Raw genomic sequence first — 5,638 nt, 5'->3', positions numbered from 1 at the left:
AATGTCAGGGGTATCCCTAACCTCGAAGTCAGAACTTCCAAGTCCTCATGCATGGGTTGCCATTCACTGTACACCCACACGATGCCCTGAGGTGGAAGATCAAGGATCCCCGGTTGAAACACATGTTCCATGAAGGCTTTGACAAACGATGTTTTACCTGACCCTGTAGGGCCTGCAATTAACATGGTAAAGGGATGACGTTACGTGAGTGGGGTGACCATGGCCTCCACCAGGTCTGAGTCTAACACTGTCCCTGATAGTGTCCCTGACATACTGACACACGTCTTACCACCCTGCGGGTTGCACCGGAAATGACCTCTAAGAGCTAAGATCCCTGAAGATATAGAAGACACAACCCTTTGAAAATGGAATTCACATTTTATTGAGGAACAACATCAACATGGCAAACAGATCAACAATAATAATAATGATGCATTAACAGATCAACAACAACAGGTCATCCACAGATCACCACCAGTTCAGGTGATCATTGGGATTGCAAGTCGAACACCGTAAAAAGTCCATTTGACCGGGATGAAAATGGTTTTCATCGTTAAACATGGGAATGTCGGCAAAAGTCTCTGGCTCCTCCTCTGGAGCCGTCACTGAAGTCATCACCAGATCCGTCTCTGGAGCCGTCACTGAAGTCGTCTCTGGAGCCCTCTCTGCTCTCACTCTCTGCTCTGCCCTTGTCTGCTCTGCTTCCATGGTGATAGCCATCGGGAGTAGATCATACAAGCCTTGCAGATCTGGAGGTAACTCTGCCTGGGGGATCTCTTGGGGGCTAGCAGGACTGATCCCTTGACCCTTCTCGCTCTCCCACAAGTCAGTCATCTCCAACTGTTTCTTCGGAGTCTGGGGTGCTTTGAGACTCTTAGGCTTGGGGGGTGCCTTCTTGGTGAGTGTCTTGGGAGGGGACGTCTTCTTGGTGACTGTCTTGGTGGGGGCCTCCTCCTTCTTCTTCTGTTTCTTTGGAGAAGTCGTGGCCAGGGTCCCCTGGGGAGGTGACGTCATCTTGGTGGGTGCCTTGGGAAGGGGTGGGGTGGAGACCTTCTTCTTCTTCTTCTTCTTCTTTGGAGAAGTCTTGGCAGGCGTGGTCTTGGGAGGTATTCTTTTTCGAGGCACGGGCTTGGGCGTCATGTCGGTGACCTCTGGATCATTGGAGAACAAAGGTAGAGTGCAGGTGGCATATCGAAGATCATAGCTGGGTGGGTGAGGCCAGAGTTTCACCTGGAGTTTGGCCAGCAGCTTGCTGTACAGCACACCATGGTCATAGGTCATAGGACGCCCATTCCTCAACTTGAACACAATGTGGAACAGCTTGTTGAGGAAGGTCTCCCCTGCATTTTCCTTGGCATAAGCATCGTTGATACCGATGAGGATCAAGCGAACAGAGTTGTTGGCGCTGTCGGAGAGGATACGCAAGTGGTCTTGGTGATACGCCATCCAGTAATAGTCTTCCTCAGTCAACTCACAGAAGCGACCCATCATGCCATACAGTGTTTCTCTTTTCGGCTGAATATCTGCCAGCTTGCGGATGATCGACGGCAACTTTTGTTCCATCACACGCAGCCGGTCCTGGAGATCCATGTAGTTGGTCTTGTATAACTGGCTTTGAGTCATCATGGTGTTGTGGAGATGGGCCATGTCAGAAGCAAGGTCCTTTGCCTGCGAAGCCAAGTTGACGAAGGAAGAAGGGAGGTTGCCTGGAGATGCCATCTTCAACGACTGAACTGATGCAACTGATGACCCGCTCGATCGATCCTGCGTTTTTATAGGCAGCACCAGCAGCGCGAGCTATGACGTCACTTCAAATGACGTCACTTCAAATGGCGTCACGATCGTGTTGTTTCTGGATGGCCTCTTGCACTGCTTTTCTGAACTGTTCTATAAAGTGTCTCTCTTCTAGATAGGTGGCAAGCACAAAGAGCAGCGTGAACAGCATGATGACGAATCACGATGGGGTCAGAGTCTTTTTATAGAGATACACAGGATGACGTCACGTGGCGCGTGCATGGATGACGTCACGTGGCTCGTGCATGGATGACGTCACTCACAACAACAACAGCGTGTCACGAAGATGCATGAGCGCTTTTCCCAACTTGTTTTTCCCCGACCATGTCCAGGGTTTGTCAATATTCGGATGAGATACACCCATTCCTATTCCCCATCGTTGATCGTAGGGGCTAGCTTCAGCTAACGACTTTGGGTAGGATTGAATCAATCTCTGTTTCAAGTCCTTGTTCTGGGAAAATTTAGCCGTGATCGCCTTGGTCATCACTTCCAGACTGACCGTGTCCCACACTGTTTGAGTGAAGCCTTTCACACATCGCCCCAGACGTTTTTGCTTTGCTGGAACAGCCTCTTGCAGAATACGCGTCGCACTGTCGTAATCTCCAAAGTACATGGCTTTAGAGTACATGTAACACTGTTCAACACAATTAAATGTAACACCATCCAAGGTAAACACAGCTGGATGAAAGTTGCTGAACGGTGACTGGATTCCATAGAAGAATAGCCAGGGGGAGTGTCACTTGTGACTGTGCCTTGTCCGTGGGAGTCTTGAGACCCAGCAAGGTCATGGCTTCTGTTTCTCCACAGTCCTCCAAAGCTTTGCAGAAGAGGGAGTAAGCTTGGGGTCCACGTCGGGGAAGCATGTCTAACAATTCTCTGACACGGTCAAAGGAGGTCCGAGGTTTTTCGATAATCTCTGCCTTCATGAGGATGGTCAGGACTTTAAACGTCATCAGTTTGTCCACCACGGCTTCGACCTGCTTGATAGCGAGTACGAGACCACAGCGATTCTCCCTAAGCCTATCGCAGTGAACGGATTCCATCCTTCTCTTTTCTTAGACAACAGAATCTGTAATGACTCTGACAGAAACGTCTCTTTATATATACACACAGGGTCGTGATGACGTCATAGGGTGTGTGACGTCAACGTGACCGTGGCCTCCACCAGGTCTGAGTCTAAGAACAGGGTACAACAGGGTTGAGGGTGACCATGGACTCCACCAGGTCTGGCCCTGAAGAGAGAGACGTCATAACACAAGAGTACAATACAATTACAATTTATTGAATGATAGAGCAACAAATGAACAAGGCAATCACATTTTATGGGTTAAACATCAATCGATCAGAGCATGTCTACATCAAAAGTCCATGGGAGGGATGGGTTCACTCTTTATAGCCATAGGGGAGAGTTTCCCTGGGGACGCCTTGGGGGTCGTACTGCACTCGGCGTTTGGTGTAGACCAAGCGATAGGTTTTGGTGGTGTCCTTGGACAGCAACACGTTGCCCTGACGAAGTCCTCCGCGAATGATGCGGTGTGGAGTGCGGGACCGTGATGTTGGCTTGATCCCTCTGACAGACGAGGTTCTTCATGCTGTCAAAGTGGACATGTTGACTCGCCCTGTGATTTAAAGTAAATCCTCGGACCTTGCTGATGCCCACACTGCCGTCAGATTGAGGATGGCGCAGCTTGTAGCCATAATTCTTGGGTCCTGCCGAGACAAAGGTTTGAATGCTGTTGCCCCCTCCCAGTTCATCAGTCAGCTCTCCCAAGGTATCTCCCAGTGGTGGGTTGTAACTTCGTGGACGGTGAATGTAAATGATACTGTCCGTATCAAAATAGAGGACACGTCGATCCAACGGTTGCAAATAAGAATACAACTTGAGACGGGCTTGTGCTGTCACCCAGGCTGCAATGGCCACATTGTGGGCTGGATGAGGGTCGTAAAAGTCTGCCTGAGGTTCATGAGTGACACAGATGAGGTCTTCATTGATGATGTTAATGTCTTTCACCACACGGCACTCATCCCGGAGGAGGGCAAAGTACCTCTCAGGGGAACTGATATATTCCGTCTTGGCAAACCCAGCGTTGACCAAACTTGCCCCAGTGATTGTTTAGGCAGGCCTTGGCTAAGGCACGTAGTCCTGGGTTTGTGTGAACGGAGCAGGATCCAAGGTGACTCCCTCTTTCTGCTGTATCTCGTGGATGTAGGCGCTTGGGTCTGGACAACCTTCGGGGTAGCCACTGGCCTCTTGCTTGATCTTGAAGAAATTGTTGACATACTTGGCAAACAGTCCTCCCTCTTGGGTGTCAGGGTCGTAGGTGGCAAGCGTGTCAAAGTGCCAAGCCTCAAAGATGTGAAGCACTTGATAGCCGCACTTTTCAACAGCAAACTGAAGCTCTTTGCTGGCGTAGGTACCGATCCATGCCGGTCTTCATCCCGTGGGGGCAGGGAGCATCAACTGCTCTTCAGCACACGTGCGGCACAGTGGAAAGAGCAGTTTGCCTTGACACTTGTAAGGAAGAACAGGATGATAGAGGTCGGTGGGTGGCAAGACTCGGCACTGGATCAGGCCGTGGAGCTCAAACAAGTCAGACACGGGAGGATGATCTTTGATCTCGGGGGTGTCCCACGGGAAAAGTACCATACTTGCAGATGTAAGGGTACAGCGAGCAAACGTCCACATATTTGATTTCTTCATCTTCTTTGGCTTCAGTAGTACAGTTTGGTGGCGTTGGTACGACCTCCAAAGAAAGCATCTCTAGGATTCAACGGGTCAGGCATGTAGGCATGGGGTCCTTGCAGGGTAGTCAGGAAGGCTCTCAGATCACCGTTGTCTTTCTGTTGTTTCAGAAAATCACATTCCCAGAGGGTCACCACTTGGCCGATGTCGGGATGTTGGCGTAACACACCCAGGCGGTACATGGTATGATGGTATCGTTCCCAAGGGGTGGTACCCAAGCTAGTATGGCGTTCACATCGGTCCGTCTTGTAACAGCGAGTACATCCATGCCAGAAACAGCCCAAGTATTCGTTACCACGGTGCGTGTCTTGGCGTCGTAGCCATCTGCCATGTAGCGGCTACCGTCAGCACAGTCAAAGCCTACTTCTCCGCCATTCCGAGCATGTTGGATGTGAACCCCAGGGTGTTGATGCATGACCCAGTTGAGCCAGTGGAGACACTGAAGCGAGTAGCGACGCTGGGGACGATAACCTTGAGTAGGTAGGATGGCGATGGTGCGGGGTTCCAAAAACTGTTTTCGGAAGGTGAGCATGCAAGCCATGGGTAGAGTCACTGCTTCATAGAAAGGGTCCACGTTGTTCTGCTGGATGAATATGTTGCGGAATGCAGCACAGCCTCGACGCAAAATGTCCACATCACTCTGACAGTAAGTCAACAATTCTTCATCCAGATCAAAGACAGTCCCTTCAGCCACCCGTGCATCGTACCAGGCCAAGAAAGCTTTGCGTTCGGCAGAAAACATGCTGTCAGGATCGTAAGTAGACACGGGAGGATATGGGCCCACATAGCCTTGGTGAGCTTCGGTGTTAAAGAAGTGAGGAAAGTAGCCTTTCTTGAGTTCCGTCAATGCAAACGTTTTTGGAAACTGCTTCAGAGCCATCGTGAGGAAGTTGAGTGAATCCTTGAAAACAAGACGTCCCACGGTCATTTGCAAGATGTGATTCCCACGTAGTGTGACCTGGGGTGCTTTCACGAGATGTTGATGAAAGTACTGTTGGAGCAAGTGACCATCATACCCACGGTAGTTGTGAGCAATGACCAACACGTCGTCATCATCGAGGGTAGGGGAAATGTCGTCTTCGTCGTCTTGTTCTTTGTCGT

Source organism: Haliotis rubra, unplaced genomic scaffold (genome assembly GCF_003918875.1).
Source record: "Haliotis rubra isolate DU_JTF1 unplaced genomic scaffold, ASM391887v1 Scf430, whole genome shotgun sequence".
In the NCBI taxonomy this organism is placed as follows: domain Eukaryota; kingdom Metazoa; phylum Mollusca; class Gastropoda; order Lepetellida; family Haliotidae; genus Haliotis; species Haliotis rubra.
The sequence above is the reverse complement of the archived record's forward strand: the minus strand, read 5'-3'. Positions refer to the sequence as shown.